Source organism: Mesoplodon bidens, assembly GCF_964165515.1.
Source record: "Mesoplodon bidens genome assembly, chromosome: 3".
Classification (NCBI taxonomy): Eukaryota; Metazoa; Chordata; class Mammalia; order Artiodactyla; family Ziphiidae; genus Mesoplodon; species Mesoplodon bidens.
In genome coordinates this window covers 42,523,997-42,541,715 of record NC_138178.1, presented here as the reverse complement: position 1 = coordinate 42,541,715, position 17,719 = coordinate 42,523,997, and the positions used below count along the sequence as shown (strand labels likewise).

The 17,719-nt window shown below is 41.3% G+C and overlaps 1 long non-coding RNA gene across 1 annotated transcript; it reads left to right on the top strand.

Annotated features, from left to right (window-relative positions):
- The first annotated feature begins 667 nt into the window (after positions 1 to 667).
- LOC308614310 lies at positions 668 to 16,824 on the top strand. Its single transcript, XR_014015375.1, has 4 exons — positions 668 to 842; positions 11,382 to 11,595; positions 16,051 to 16,137; positions 16,713 to 16,824. It is a non-coding gene; the product is annotated as an uncharacterized lncRNA (long non-coding RNA).
- Positions 16,825 to 17,719: the final 895 nt, after the last annotated feature.

The window sequence follows — 17,719 nt, the reverse complement described above, 5'->3', positions numbered from 1 at the left end:
TCAGTGCCTGGGGTCCGCGCGGCGCAGGGGCTGCAGGAGAGGCACGCGGGCTCGTCAGGCGTCTCGCGTGGGGTGGGGTGGGGTGGGGTGGGGTGGGCTAGACTGGGCCGGGCCGGGCCGGGGGGCTGGCGCGGAGGTAAACAGATGGGCCCTCTTCGCTCTACGTGCCCCAGCATTAGAGGGCGAAGTGACCAAACTCTTTGCGAACGTTTACTGCGCACCTACTACGTGCAAGGTACTGGACAACCTAGAGGAATAGGCCTTTGTCCCCGCCTCCGGGGAACTAGGAGTCTGGACCTGAAGATATATGGGCTAGAAAGCAGCAGCCATCGAACAAGGCAAACGCGTTAAAGGTCAGGTGCTAAGGAAGGCTTCTAAATTAGGTTGCCACTGGTGACCTTTCAGCTAAATGAGAAGGAGCCCATGAAACCAGAGGAGGTGAGGGGATGGCTGTTCCTCCGGAGGGAACAGAATGAGCAAAGACAGGGAAGAGGAGAGCACCTGGCTTGTTGCAGGAACTGGGACTAGGCCAGTTTGAGGGAAGTGTAGAATTTGAGCAGGAATGTACTGTGAGATAAGTGGGAAACGTAGATTGGTGCCTTCTTGGGCTCACTTGGACGAAAAGCAAGCCTATTTTATCCATCATGGCTTACTGAATCCGAGAAGCCTTCTAGTGTTTATGTGAATTGTATGCAGGTATTTATGAAATTAGAGACGCAGGTCAACATATTTTTTCAATGACTTATTCACCATTCCTGATGAGAACCAAACGTTTGGCAGCCCTTTATCCATTATTATGCGCATCCTCCAGCTTCAAGCACGAGGCAAAGACCACTTCAAAGGTAACATAGTGGCTTGAAATTAAATGGTTGGGATGGAGTTTGAATGTTTTATGTTTTTTATATTTAAGACAATACCATCTGAATACCAGGTGTGGAGGGCACAGTAAGTAGATAAGACCAAGAGAAAGAGGAAGGTTGTCCTAACCACAGGATTTCTTATTTCTGGATGCAGCCTTTCTGCAACAAGAGCTCCTTCCCTGTGACCATTGTACATCCCTGCTGCCCCTGCTCTAGGCTCCCCTGAGGTTCCTAAGACACCTTTCCTCCCCCATCCATCAATGTTTGATCACTAGGAGGAGAGGGTAGAGGATAAGTACTGTGCCTTCCCTCAAGTAGGTTATACTGTGTCAGCTCTTAACTTCCGTCAAAGACCACCAAAATAACCTGTTGATCAAGCAAAGCCAAATGTATTCCTTACAGGAGGTAAGAGAAACCACTGTGTTGACAGAGTCTTAGTAGCATCTCAAAGAGGGAGGTCAAGAGTGGGATGGTTTCAGAGGGTCAGGATTAATTTAAGACAGGTCTTTCAATGAAAGCATGATTGAGATGGGACTAAATTTGTTATATAATCTTTTAGGATTAGTAGACACAAGGAGGGGGAGAGTTTTGAAGCAAACCTAGAAAAGTCAACAATGGTTTGATAAACCCAAGAGTAATTTTGTTGAGGAGGGGCTGTTTACCCTGATGAAGGCTAGGTCGGTTGTAGTCTGTTGTTCAGTTAAATGGACTTTGAGGAAGTTCTTGAAACTGCAGTAAAGTTACTTGCAACTTCATTTTTTCAGGCAAGAATTTCTTGGGATTGAAGTCATGTTTATGCAGATGTTAGGGTTGTAAAGTCATGTTGAGGTAGTCGGTTTTAGTTCTTAATCCTGTTGTGCAGCTGTACATAGTCTAAGTTCTCAGTAGCTTTTCAAACTGCTATACACATTGAAATCATTTTGGTGGATTATGACCTGCATTTTTTTCTTAATGAAATAGAGAAAGAAAACCAAACTAGAGACCATAGTCTATAACAAAGGGTAAACACTGTTTTGTGAAACTTTTGTTTTGGTTATGTATCATATTCCAACAAATCTAAAATGTCATCAATTATGACAGACCATTATTTTATGTACTATGAAGAAAGCGAAAACTATCAAAATAATGATACCCTATTGCTACATCCTGATCTCAGAGATATTAAAATGGAGGAAGTGCTTCTTAAAATTGTTGAACTGTAAGGTATCTATAAATGTGCCATTTGGATTACAGTGGCACTAATTATTGCTCATTATTGCTGTGAGCTATGTTATTGTTAAAAAGAGTTTGAAAGCCACCGTTGTAGTGGAAGAATGCAGGAAAGGAACAGGTAAAGTACACCATAAGGCAGCTTGAGATTAGTGCGTACTGAACAGAGATGCAAATTACCTGCTCTTGTTGGAAGGAACAATTGATAAAGGACTGGGAACATCAGGAAAGTTCCAACAAGAAGACAGAGCATTTGAGCTGGGCTTGATTCCATCAGGAAGTATGAGGAAAAAAGAAATTTCAGGATGAGAGGGCAGAGTGTACAAAGGCATGAATGTGCTGGGCACACTTTGGTAAAAAGTCTGACAGGCCTGGGGGAATGAAGGCAAGTTAGCACCAGTTGAGAAGGCCTTATTTGGATGCCAGAACTTTTGGATTTATGCTAAAGGCAGAAGGAGAGGAATTTAGATGATTCAACTAGTATTTTAGAGTGATAATTCTGCTGTGAATGGGAAGGGTAGATTAGATGAGCAAGAGGTTGGCAACAGGAAGAGGGCAGGAGGATCCATTGTTGTTTTCCGCTCTGTATCCAGTCTGCTTTACACTGGTAACAATACCCTAATGTCCTTTAAGGAGCCCTTTCCTGTATAATTCAGAATTCTTTTTGTTACAGTGGCAGAAAACCCAATCCAAACTCTGGTTTAAGCATGAGAGAAAGAGAGAGAATGTGTCTCTATTGGGCACAGAAAGGGGATGACAATACAAGTGATATTCTTGGAGCCAGATCAACTGGACTCCATGAAGGGAAAGTCTTGAATTAACCAGTTGCTCCCATTTTGCCTATTTGAGTTTAAATTCCCTCATTAGACTACCTGTTTTATCTTTTTCCATTCTGATGACCATCTTCCCATGAAAATAAACTGTCAATATCTTGATTTTCAAGATGAAGGGAAAAGCGGATTTTAGAAATAAGACCACTAAGCTTGATGCCAATTCCTGGAAATTTTCTAATGTAAATCATTGAACACGATATGTTAGGGAAAATGTAACAGTTAATAGGAGTCATCATGGATTCTTGTCAAGTAAATCATGACAAAGAAATACCACTTCCTTTCTTGATAGGATTATTACATTACTAAACAAAGATGTTGGTCATTTCAAAAAGTCAAGACACTTGTGGATAAGATTGAGAAATATGGGTTTAGATAATTGCAGAGAATTGATTCAAAGAGTGCTAATTACTGGAGTGACATTAATCTTGAGGCCTCAAGTTCTCAAGAAGAGCAATGCAGATTTGTCCTCCTTTGTCCAGACCTGAGCAATATTTTTATCAATGTTTTGAGTTAAGATATCAAATTTGAGGAAGATATAGAACTCAGATCAGAATATGATGACAGAATAGTTATTCAAAATCATGATTTTTCTTTTAAAGAAGATGACATTTGGCTGCAATAAATATAAAGTATAGTATCTTTGTTCAGAAAAATCATTTGAAAGAGGCCAGGATTTGGGGAACAGCTTGACCTGATAATGTAACTATAAGTTACAGATACTCATGCAGTGTGAGCTGTCACCAAACAACTAACAAAATGTAGACTGTGTTAATGCAAAACAGTGTTCAAGTCACAGGGGCACCAGACCTGTGCTATTCAGCTCAGGATTTCTGAACTCATGTGTTCAAATATAGATACCACATAAAAAGAGCTACCTTGCATAACAAATCAGAATTCATTAGGAAGAGACATCTAGGAAGAGTGTAGAAACCATTTTTTCTCTGAAGAAAAGATGAGGGAATTGGGTCTGCTTAACCTGCAGGAAAGCAATTTGCTAAAGGGTTGTTATGCAGAGAAGAGAGAAGATTTATTCCATGTTGCACTGGAGTTCAAATCTAAGACCACCAGGAGGGCTATTACAGAGAGAAAGATTTTGACTCAGTGTAAGAAAGGACAGTTTTGGATATTGGAACTGAGCTACAGTGGACAGGACCTCCTGGTGAAGTGAGCGCTACATCACTGGAAGCATTCAGTCAGAACACAATGGCCACCTGTCAGGGATGCTATAAAAGAAATTGCTGGGGGGGAGGAGGGACCTGCAAAGAGGTGATAACATCCAAGGTCTTCTCTAACTATTGATAGAAGCTTCTATGTGTGGATGTTTATACTCTTAATTTAAAATGATTGCTTTCCTAGACATGGTTTCTAAAAGAATACATTGTAATTTGATTTGTAAACAAAAGAACTTTCCACTGAAGAAACTGGTTGCCAAGTACAGTTGATTCTTGTTGTTTGTGGTAGTTATGTTCTGTAAGGTCACTTTGAGCACTGAATTAGTAACTGCTGAACCATTGCTTCTAAGGGAAATACAGGATTAGTTTCCTGCAAACCTCTGGTCATGTTTTCACCAACCAGTCAATACATAACCTTGTTTTATGTGTGCTTCTATTTAAAGACATCTTATTTAATATATGTTGTTGATTCATTAACATTGAACTCTGACCAATAGCACTGTAACTCATGCTGAATGAAGCTCATCTAACACATATTTTCTCCGAAAGGCATATCACGGCTTTCTTACATTTATAGCCAGCACATCAGTACTATGCTTAGGGACCATTTTAAACAGCTAAGTCACCAACAAAAAAGCAAAAAATGCAAAAAACATGGTGCTAACTAGACCACAGAAAGGACATTTGTTTATAATGTGAGAGTTGAAACAAGAAGGCAGAGTGTTGCCTCGTTCAAGCTCAATGGGAACACACACACAGGGCAACAATTTTTTCACCACTCTGCATGTCAAAAATGCTGTGAGTATTGATATAGGGGTTACAAATAAATTTTAGCAAGTAGGCAAATTCGCAAGCAATCTGCGAATAATGAGGATTGACTGTAGTTAAAGATTATGAAGAGAATGTTTTCAGTCAGATCCATTGAAGCTGTATGTAAAGTTCAATGAGAGGCAGATCACATGAAGGTTTTTTGAAGCGAGAGACAGCTATAAATGAAGATCAAGGGTCCTACATTTAACGTGATGGGGCAGCAAAGAGCTTACTCCTTGGGAGAATGGTAATAGCATTTATCAAGTAACCTGTTTAAGGTAAACACTTTGTAAACATTATTTCATTCTCTTAGGCTATGGTAAATAGGATTTTGTAGGAAAGCTGCAATAAACTACTTACATTTTTTAGACAAAACCTGGCTTTCCTTGTAACAGAATCTCTGAAACAATCTGTACACGTACTTTTTATTTTTTATTTATTTATTTATTTATTTATGGCTGCGTGGGTCTTCGTTGCTGTGCACGAGCTTTCTCTAGTTGTGGCGAGCAGGGGCAACTGTTCATTGCGGCGCGCATGCTTCTCATTGCCGTGGCTTCTCTTGTTGCGGAGCACGGGCTCTAGGCGTGCGGGCTCTAGAGTGCAGGCTCAGTAGTTGTGGCGCACAGGCTTAGTTGCTCCGAGGCATGTGGGATCTTGCCGGACAGGATCTTCCCGTGTCTCCTGCACTGGCAGGCGGGTTCTTAACCACCCCGCCACCAGGGAAGTCCCTACACTTACTTTTTGAATAATGGTTATATAACTAAATACATAAATGTACTGGGAAATACCTGTTGGGGTAATTTTACAAAAACAGCAAGTAATCAAAGGATCCTCCCTGTAATTTATCTGCCTTGAAAGTCAGTATTTTGTGGAAGTCGGATAAATTTGTAGAAATGGTAGAATTAAACGACTAATACAATAGTTGTAGCTCCCGCCTGCCACACACACACCCCCCCCACACGCACACTTTTTAAGAGGAGCAGAGAGATGGTGACACTCTTGGCTTTAGGGAAATATGGTCCAAAGGCTTTCTTATTTACACTCTGTCCATCCTCCTCCTATCTTGAGAGCCCCATTAGCATGAGGAGAACAGATGCTCCTGAGTTCTGGAGATAGTCCATATTTTTGAAACTTGAACACTTGAGACCACCGTCTTCTATAAACATCCTCAGTTTTTGAGAACAACCTGGGCCTCCAGCACATGACCAATGCAAATAAAAGATTAGACAAGGTGTTCGTCAGCCCATCCACAGAGTGATAAATATTTTGAGTTGTGGGGGCAAAGCAGCTTTCAGTACACAAGGTCATTCCCCTCCTTTTTGTACTCCAAAATAGTCAAGCTATCTGTCATTTGGGGAAGAAGGTAATCACTATCTGTAACTCTAAGTAAACATGCTGAAGGTGTGTTTACATTGGTCATTCTGAGTGCTCAAGTTATCAGCCAGTATATAATATGGTGCAGTAGGTCTACCTTCCACAATGTGATCTCCTTCTATTTGACATATTTTGCCAGCTGGCAGTTACCCCCACTGGAAGAACCTTCCCTGAAGATGTCATCCCCAGAGACCAGTACCCACCTCAAGTCTTTTGTTTGTTTGTTTGTTTATTTATTTATGGCTGCATTGGGACTTTGTTGCTGTGCGCTGGCTTCCTCTGGTTGTGGCGAGCAGGGGCTATTCTTCATTGTGGTGCACGGGCTTCTCATTGAGGTGGCTTCTCTTGTTGCAGGGCACAGGCTCTAGGCACACGGGCTTCAGTAGTTTCAGCACATGGGCTCAGTAGTTGTGGCTCGTGGGCTGTAGAGAGCAGGCTCAGTAGTTGTGGCGCACGGGCTTTGTTGCTCCGCGGCATATGGGATCTTCCCAGACCAGGGATGGAACCCGTGTCCCCTGCATTGGCAGGGGGATTCTTAACCACTGCACCACCAGGGAAGTCCCACCTCTGGAGTCTTGACTGAAGCCTTCACTGTTTCTAGCAATACCCTAGGAGTGGTGTTCTGAAAGGAAAATGGCCAGGCCCTCAGGAGGCTTAAGATCCATCTGCCCATCCTGTGTAGCTCTATCCCTGTGAATTCCTACCCCAGGCTACCACAGACCTCCCCCACCTTTGGCCTCCACCCCACCCCATATCCAGGGCATTATGCAGTATCACACGCTCAGAAAGACCCCATGCTTGGTTTAATACTCTCCTATTGCCATCTTGAAATTCCTAATAAGTTTATCTCTGAACTCATGTTTTGTAGTGCATTTGGATGGGGCAATAGAGTATGCATGTGAGCAGAAGAGAGGCGCAGTGGGTGTCCACTGTTCCTTGCCACCCCGTTCACATATAGCTTTCTTAGGGCCCCATAAGCACAGAATTCTGGTGGACCCACAAGGCATTGGAGTTCAGTGAAACATGAGTATAAGGTGTGTTACATCTACAACTGAGTAACTGGGGGTGCTGATAGCTCTGAGAGGCCATGCTTTCCACTGGAACCAGAACTTGCTTCAAATGCAGAAAGAAGGCAATGGCGTTCTAGGAAGCACAAAAGATCAAGGAACCCTATCGTATCCTTTCTTGTGTTACTTCCCCATATTAGCCAACAGCCTAGGCCAAAACATTTCTTTTGTCCTTTCAGCCCTTACTTACTCCTCAGTAAGTCAAAGGTAGAGAGTGTTGGTCGAATGTGTGTATCAAGAAATGAAATAATAATGGTTAAGTTGGTTTTCTGCAGCAGTTTTCCACTGCTCTGGTGAGAACAAAATATATATGCATGTAGGAGCTGCAACATAGAAATTGTGTCATTTTGGTGATTTCACATAGGAGTTAAATACTCACATTTGTATTTCAAACTATATTTGCATCTTACAATATAAAAATTAATTATAAAAGTCATGCTGACAACTTAAATTTTTAATTTTTCCTTACTTAGAATATTAGTTATGATTATTGACTATCTAAATTAAACACCATAAGTCAAGAGAGAGAGACAGAAGAAAGGGAAAAGGCTTTATGTTTTGGTACCTTTAGCTCCATCCATTTTTTTTCTACTTTTTCAATAAGAGGCCCCAGAAATTATGTAGCCAGCTTTGAACCCCCCACCCCCTCCAAAAGAATCCCAACAGCCCTGCTCCGGAGATGGTGGATCAGGGAAAGACTCCACACCTGCCCCCACTCTCTTCACTGACAGGGTTAGGGCAGGAGAGGTGAGAGAGTATCTCTGCCCCGTGGATCAGGCATCCAAGGCTGCTGCAGTGCCCAGCTACCCGCAGGCAGGAGCTGCATTTCCTATAGTAAACGCACTGGCTTCTGCTCATGGAGGTAGGAAGTGGGGGAGGAAGGAAGTCCTTATTCTGCTGCTGGGGCACATTTTCCCATGGAAACAATGCTGTAGGTCACAGTTCTCATCGTCTCATAGTCGAGCTGCTTGTGGGCTAAATGGGCTTCTAACAGTTGGCCTGAGGACCTACCAGTATTTGTCACATTGTTTCTCTGGGGAAAATGCATTTTCAGTTTCAAACAACTAAGAAGTCAACTTTTGGGAACATAACTCAGTCGTACAGGGACTATCTTTATTTTCCTAGCTCAGAAGAAATGCTGAGAACCCAGAGAAGGATGGTGTCTGTAAGACCCAGATAAACAACTCAACATTAATGAGAAGGTTATTAATAGTAATAACTTCACTTTATCCTCTGGGGGTATGAAGAGTCCAGTCCTAAAGATTTGCAGCTTGAAGAACTTGATTGCAGGTTCACCATGGTTGATTGGTCTCTAGCAACCAACACATACCAACCAAACCCAAGAGACTGCACTATAAACCAGATGCCAATTCATAAAGAACAGAAGAAAAGCTGTGCTGAGTTGGACAAAAGATTCATCTGGTCTGGTATTCTCTGACAATGGCTGTGAATTCTATGTGTTACTCACTGTAAACTCTAGTGTGGGGCATAGTATCTGAACATAGTGTCCTCCCAATGAAATGTTTGTTGAAAATGAAGTGTTTTTGAATATTATAATTGCCCTCTATGACATAAACTTCAGAAAGGTAAATAAGAATTTCCTCCAAATACCCGCTTATTTACTCCTATTTTTAAAGCAACTTTCTTCTTAGGGAATCTGTTTGATTATTTTAGTTGCTCTTTTCTCTCACCTGGTATACTGACTAGGCTCTTTTTTAAGGTTTTGGGGCAGAATTAGATGCTTGACCCCAGGTATAGCTTCATTACCATTTTGTCGAATATAGGACAAAACAGTGCTTTCAGTTTTGTTTTCCATGTTTTTAGCAAGGAGGCTGAGAACTTGGAAATTATTGCTATATGACTTTAGGAAACAGTCAACAATAACTCATGGTTCTCTTTCTTGAAATAAAACGTAGCTCCAAGCTCATCTTCTTTCAAGTGTCCTTCAGACTAACAACCTAAATGCATTATCCAAAATCAGTACAGAATGAAACTAATTTGCCATACCTCTGTCCACTCACATAGCCTCGTTTATTTATCTTTACTTCAATTTAGATTGATCTGCTTGATGTTTACTACTCTGGAGAGCTTAAGGACACCTCAGCCTAGTGACTTTTCTTACATGAGCCCACTTTCAAACAGTCTATGAAAAGTTTTCAGTAAGTCCCCTAGCAGTAATCCTTGAGGACTCCACTCTGAAATCAGAAAAATCCATCTGGTATTCGGGCACCAACAGTAGTCAGCAGACCTGCGTACTGGCACCAGTTCTGCCACTTATTAGTTGTTAGGGTACAGGCAAGTCATTTAATCTTATCATAAAAATGCCTCTCCTCCCTTGCAGGTTTGTTCCAAGGATTTCATGAGATAACGTGTGTGAAAGCACTCTGAAAATGCTAAACGACTGTATAAATAAGTGGTGCTATTAATATCTCCACCCAGAAGCTTGCCTGTTTAAACCACGGTTTCCTGAAGTTAAGGCAGCTCTCTCTTTCATTCAGTTCATTCCACAGATATTCTTTAAGTGCCTACTTTACCCGACATAGAACTTTGTCTCCATTTTCTGAGTAACTTAGGTAGGGCTTTTCTTCAACGTTTAGTATGTAAATTGGTAAACACTTTTTTTTTAAATGTAGCTTTCACTGTTTCTATGCTTATTTATCCCTCAAAGAATTGTGGTCAAATAGTGAAACATGAGACATGCCGTAGCATGCTGCAAAGGTAGAAGGCCAGAAGAGTCTCTGCCTGCATCTCCCACAGAAAACAGGAATGTCTTCTATGCAGCCCAGGAGAGACGAAGGGAAAGTTCAAACAGGGTACAGCTGATGGCACAGTGAGAAGGGGAGGAGGAGGAACTGTATATAACTTCTCAGATCCCAACAATCAGTATTATAAGAAATAGATTTACTTACATGAAAGCAGCTTCCGGAAATCTCCTTTAGCTGGTGGCCCATTCAGCAAAGAAAAATTTCTTCCAGTTTTAGAAGCTTCTGAAGGTTTATAAATACTGTTTCCAAAGGAAAAATAAAAGGCAGGTGATTCTTGGGGAAGAGGAAAAAAGACAGATTTTAAAAAATGATTAAGCTGTACAGCAGGTTATGAAGGAGGGAAAAGGAAGAGATTAAAATGATTCTTTCCCTCCTCCCTCTGTGACTCAGAGATTAATTTTAAAAATAATCTTCATCCCAGTATGGGAAGCTGAGCAAAGACTCACATCTTCACATTCCAAGTTCCATGATGGCCTTGGAGAGGAAAGGAACAAAAGGAAGAGGGAGTTAGGAAACAGTAACTATTAAAGATAATCTGGAAAAGACTTTACCTTCTCAGAAGAGGTGAGATGAAATTAAAGGCAGGTCTAGTTGCGATGAAATAGGCATTTTCTGTTATCGCCCTATTCTGAAGTATGTTGTATCAGCAAGGATGAAGCCTCAACTTGTCTCTTCATTCTTACCTACCACTAACTCTTCTGATGATCCATATTTTACTCATTCAAATGAATTTTTATCTTTCAACACCATTCCTCTTTCTTTGTATCAGCAACAGAAGGCTTTCTTCTAGGTGTTTCCTAAGTCACATTTAATTTATGTAAGCATGTTCATTTTTTTTAAGTTTTTTTTAATTTTGAAAGTATTAAAACTTACAGAAAAGTTGCACACATAGCATAATGAACTTTTTTTTAACTGACTAATTTGAGAGTAAGTTGCTGGCATGACACCTGTGGTGGAAATTGAGATGCATTGACCAGATACCCTTCAAGGAAGGACTTGTTGCTCAGCTGTGGAGTCAACAAGCATCTGTCCACTGTCATTCCCTTCAGGGTTGGCCTCATCTGCAGAGAGCTACCTTGCCCAAGGAGATGCCCCTTTCCCAGGTGGCCCAAATCCAAGGACTGATCAAGGGAAGGATAGAGCGGCCCGGCTATTTTGGCCCTGTGCAGGGCAACTTCAATGGGCCATTTCTGCTCAGGAGCTCCCAATGGGGTTAGTTGAGTTTATCATCCTGTATCTCAGATCAACATCTCCCTATGCTCAATCCTGTTTTCTTTCCTCCAACCCATAGACATGGATCTCAAGAGCTCGCCTTCATAATTATCCTGAAGACTAAAGTCTGTCTCAGAGTCTGCTTCCTGGAAAACCCAAACTGCCACAGTTGGAGCCAAGAGAGATCGAGAAAGCAGATGACAAGATGGGGTTTTGAAGCTGGATCACTACCCGGATGGTATGAGGACCTCATCACTGGTGATGAATGGAGCACAGATAGCCCCTGGCATAAGGTAACAGTACAGTTACTAACACTTTCACCAGTGGTGAATTGGGATAGTACACTAGTGAAAGAGAATGTATTAGTTGGTACAATATATGGAGAAAATAGTAACTATAAGGACAGTGGGATTGGATGGTTATTGCTTAGACCTATTAAAGCTCTAGGAGAAGGAAACAAAAAGCTAAGAGAGTGACTAGCAGGCAACTGAAAGCCAAGTATGAAAGCCAGAGGGTCTCTTTGGTAAAGAGGCTTTCATAACCTGCAGAGGGAGTGCAGAGAAGGCTGAGGACCAGACCACACTAAATCATCAATGTGGCCAAGCTCCAGAGAAGGTTAAACTACTAATAAACTAGGTCTCCTAATCCAAGGACAGGGCTGTTGTTGGGAAAGAATGAGACCCTGACACATGGGATGGGGACATTTGAATTGATGCCCCCCAATATCTTATATTCCCAGGTTCCTTTTGATCCTCTGAGCCTGCAGAAGTGAGCCACCCTTTTCTACTAAGAGCCATACACTCCCCTAGCTTGAGACAATGCCAGGGCCTCTTCCTGCAATACAACATGTGTCTCCTCAGAACCTTCCCCCACCAACCCTCCTGTGCACTAAATCTATAACTAGGGTTAAGTGGCAGCATAATCCAGCTGGGGACATGCTAGGCCTGAGAAGGGAGGAAAGAAACCATATCCCAAAGGAGTAAAAGGATTTAACCAGCATGGATTGCAGGAGGTGGGGGAATACACATGGGACTAGATTCTGAGAGTACTTGATCAAGGGGGGTAGAACATAAGATTCAAAAACATTTTGGGTACATTCTCCCAAAATATAAGATTTATACTCTGTCAAAAGACCCCAGGAATTGGTGCAAACTTACTAGTAAGATGGCTCCTATGAAGCATGGAAAAAGTGATGGCCCATGCTAAGAGATATCAAAGTGCCATAAATATCTTGGCAGATGGTAGAGGAAAGGATTAAAACACTAAGGGAAATCAAAAATAATAAAATACCTAGGAGTAAATTTAATAAGACATATACACTGAAGACTACAAAACTTTATTGAAGGAAATGAAAGAAGACCTAAATTAATGGAAAGATATTCCATGTTCATTTATTGGAAGATTAATGTTGTTAAGATGGCATTAATCTCCAAATTGATCTGTAGGTTCAAGGTAATCCCTATCAAAATCCCAGCTGGCTGTTTTGCAGAAATTAACAAACTGATCCTAAAATTCGTATGGAAATGTCAGGGACCTCCAATAGCCAAAACAATTTTGAAAAAGAACAAAGGTGGAGGGTTCAATTCCCAGTTTCAAAACTGACTACAAAGTTATAAAAACAGTGTGGTACTGGTATAAGGATAGACATGTAGATCAAGGGAATAGAATTGAGGGTCCAGAAATAAACCTACACATTTATGGGCAGTGGATTTTCAACAAGAATGCCAAAAAAATACTATGAAGAAAGAGTAGTTTTTTCCAGCAAATGGTGCTATCCACATGCAAAGAAAGAGTTTGGACACTTATCTCCCAAAATACACAAAAATTAACTTAAAATGAAGCATAGTCTTAAATGTAAGAGCTAACACTATAAAAGTCTTAGAAAAAAGTAAGTGTGAATTTTTGTGACCTTGTATCCGGCAATGGTTTCTTCGACATGACACAAAACGCAGTCAACCAAAGTTGCACTTCATCAAAATTAAAAGCGTTTGTGCTTCAAAGGACACCACCAAGAAAGTCAAAGACAACCTACAGAATAGGAAAAAATATTTGCAAATCATATTCCGATAACAGTCTAGTATCAAGAATTTATATATATATATATATATATGTAAACTTTACTCAACAGTAATGACAAATAACCCAATTTTAAAATAGACAAAAGATTTGAATAGTCATTTCTTTAAAAAAGATATACAAGTGGATAACAAGCATATGAAAATATGTTCAATATCAGTAGTCATTACAGAAATGTAAATCAAAACCACAATAAGATACCACTTCACACCAATAGAATGACTATAATAAAAAATTTTTAAAAAGAAAGAAAAAGAAATGTTGGTGAGGTGGGGAAATTGGAACCCTCATACATTGCTGCTGGGAAGGTAAAATGGTGCAGCCAATTTGGAAAACGGTGTGACAACTGCTGAAAAAGTTAAGCATAAGGTTACCATTTGACCCAGCAATTCCACTCCTACGTATATTCCTCAAAGAAATGAAAACATAATGTCCACACAAAAATCTGTACACAAACGTTTAAGGCAGCATTATTCATAATAACCGAAAGGGGGAAACAACCCAAATGTTCATCAACTGATGAATGGGTAAATGACATTTGCTATACCCATACGATGGAATACTGTTCAGTTATAAAAAGGAATGAGACTGATATATGCTACAACATGGGTGAACCTTGAAAACATGCTAAGTGAGAGAAGGCAGACTTACAATGCCACACATATTGTGTGCTTCCATTTAATGACATGTCCAGAGTAGGCAAATTCATAGAGACATAAAGTAAATTAGTGGTTTCCAGGGGCTGTCAGTAGGGAGAATAAGGAATGACTGCTGACTGACACAGGGTTACATTTTGGGGTGATGAAACTACTCTAAAATTGTCTGTGGTGATGGTTGCCCAACCTTGTGAACATACTAAAAACCAATAAGTTGTGCACTTCAAAATGGTGAATTTTGTGTATGTAATGCTATCGCAATTTTTGAAAAAGGACACAGGGAAGTGGGCATGCTGGTATAGCTGTACTATGTCAGGCCAGAAAACCCACCAGATGACTCTTCCATAGGAGGACCTGGAGGATACACCATCTACCAAAGCAATAAAGAATGTGCTGGTGAAAGGGCACCAGAATCACTATGAAGTTCAGTAGCGGCTCTCTTTTGCAGGCTGGACTGATGATGGTAGGCGATGCTGTTATAAAACTGACTTCCTTATTAGCAATGGAGTTAATACATCCCAGAAATAATTGAACCAGACGGCATCACACACGTGTCAGAAACCATGTGGACGCAATTATGATAATAAGCAGCAAGATCAAAGTGGCAACCAGGGGCCCCTGACCTGCAGAGAGTTATGGAGATAATTAATAAAACATGGTGTCACTTGCTGAAAAATAGATGGGCAGCCAATAAGGGTACTAATCGGTTTGTACAAGCAAAAGAAAACAAAGAGGGCGTAGGGAATGGAACTATTTGGGAGCAAAGTTTTTGAATAGTATTGAAATTAAGTTGGTATTAATCTGAACAACATTGTTATAAATTAAGATGTTAATCATAATCCCAGCAACCACTAATAACTCAAATATATATGACAGGGAAATTAAAATGTTACATTGGAAAATATCTTTTTAGCACAAAAGATGGCAAAATATAGGAATAGAGGAGCAAAAAAGCCATGGCATATGGAAAAGAAGGCAAAATGGCAGTTGTAAATCCTCAATATAAAATGACTCAGCCGGTTGATTCCCCCTTGGTCAGTGACCACACCATTTCTGGCACAATGGATACTTGAATAAAGTGGCCATGTGGCAGACATTGAGGCTATCCTGGGCCCATTAGCATGGGTTCCCACTTATCAGTTATTGCCTCTGCCAAATGTCCACCTTGACAGCAAAAGAGATCAATGCTGAGCTCCTGATATGGCACCATTCCTCAAGGAGCCCAACCAACAAGTTGGTGGCAAGTTGACTGAAAGGTAGAATGTTTCATTCTGACCGGAATGGAAACATATTCTGGGTAAGGATTTAAAAATCTTATCTTCAGGCCTCACTCTGGGCTTAAACAATATTTGATCCACCAGCAGGGGACTTCACTTAACATTGCATCAGACCAGGGGACCCAATTTACAGTAAAAAGATGTGAGAGTGGACCCATGACAATGGTATCTGCTGGTTTTATCACTTACTGCAACACCCTGAAGCTCCTGGCCTGACAGAGTATTGGGGTGCCACGCTGAATGTACGGCTGACATGTTAGCTGAGGTGCAATGGTCTGTGAGTGCCATCCCCCTGGATACATTAAACACATTGAATCAAAGATCTTTATTTGGTGCTGTGTCCCCAACAGGAAGAATACATGGGTCTGAGAAGCAAACTATGGAAGTACGAATAGACCTGCTTATCATTATTCCCAATGACCCAATGGGAAATTTATGCTTCCTGTTCCTGCGATTCAGAACGCTGCAGGGTCAGAGGACCTTGTTTCTAAAAGGGGAATATTTTCACCCAAGGATACAGCAAAAGTCCCTTTGAACTACTAGCTTAAACTTCTGCTGGGCACTTTGGGCTCCTAGTATCCAGGGATGAGTGGGCTGGAAGTAGAGGAATCATCTTAGCAGGGGTATTAACCCTGATCATCAGAAGGACTTAGGTCTGTTGTTATACAATAAGGGTAGGGAAGACTGTTTTAGCACTCGGATGATCTACTTGTGTGCTTCTTGTTGTTCTCTTGCCCAGTTGCAATAGTAAATGGATAATGCAGCAAGGACATGGCGACCAGGAACCCAGACCTCTCTGGGATATGAATCTAGATCATGACCCCAGGTAAGTCACTGAGGCCAAGAGAAGTGGTAGCTGAGAATGAGAGGAATTTAGAAAGGATGGTTGAGAAAGGAGGCTGTAAGTTTCAATTGCAGCCCCAAGACCAGCTGCAGCAGAGAGGGCTATCGTTTGTTTGTCCTACAAGCCTTCCTCTTCTAAGTTTCCCTAGGAGGAGAGGTTCATCAGAAACGTGAAGAAGCTACTCCTCAGTGTATATGAAGAAGTAGATCCGGGAGCAGCACAGGGAATGAACGTGGAGATGACCCACTGAGATTTCCCTTTGCAGAGGGACTTCTCGTCCTAGCTACTTGGGGCACTGTCAGCAGACAGCCTTTAGGCTTTAGGCAGCAGAGAGCTGCCTTATCAGAGCTCACACCCCTTTGGAGACAGCTAACATCCATTAACTGATCAAGGTGTGGTTTTAAAGCCCAGCCATTTCAGCCCGGTTTGGGGCAATGCTGAAGGACCGTTTCAGCTCCAAAGCTCCTCATGGGGTCAGTTCAGGCTACTGGGCTTTCCTTTTATGCAGCCTGCTTTTCCTTCCGTCTAAGCCTGCTTCCTTCTCTTCTATTCCACAGGTGTCGATCCCAAAGGCACTCCCTGATAAACATCCTGGACACTAAACTCTGACTCAGGGTCTTCCTGCAGAGCCTCAACTGTGAAAATGCCCTGTCATCACAAATACTTTAGTATGTATTTGTTACTAGTGAGTATTCATCTAGATAACCCCAGTACAATATCAAAATCAGGAATTTAACATTGATATGTTACTGTATAATCCTCATACCCCATTCACATTTTGTCAGTGGTCCCAATAATGTCCTTCTGCCAGAAATTATGCGTTGTATTTAGCTGTCTCTTCAGTCTTCAGTCTTGAACGGTTCCCTAGTCTTTGCTTTACTTTCATGACCTTGATACTCTTTAAGATTACGGCCACTTATTTTTGTAGAATGTCCCTCAGTCTGGGTTTGTCTGAGGTTTTGTGATGATTAAATACAGGTTATCTTTGGTGGAATGATTAGAGAAGTGATGCCGTGTTCTCACTGTATCCTATTAGGTGGCACATGACTTCAATCTGTCGTGTCACTGGTGATGCTAACTTGATTAAGGTGGCATCTGCCTTGTAATTAAGTATTTTGTGGGGAAGTACTTTGAGGCTATGTAAATATCCCATTCTTCATCATACTTCCTAGTTATTCTTTTTAAAATTTGTATCTGTATTAGCCAAGGAATTCCTCTTTTATTCAGTGGACAATAACCCATTACTGACGTTATTTTGACACTTAGACTGTTCCACATTTGGCCAGTGGAAGCCTCTTCAAGTTGGCTTCTTTATCCTTTTAACATAACTCCATCATTCTTTTGCACTTCCTTGCTTGCTGCATGAGATAGTCCAAGCTTATTTTGAACTTTTCCTGCTCCAGCCCTGGGAATCAGCCATTTCTCCAAGGAGCTCTGGTTCCTTTTGGCAGAGAATGGCATTCAGAAACTAAGATCTTGGTGTTAGATGTGCTCATTGCTATTGAGGTATCAGTGTTCTTAGGCCCTTTCAGCAGACAGATCTAGGGAATATATGAAATATATG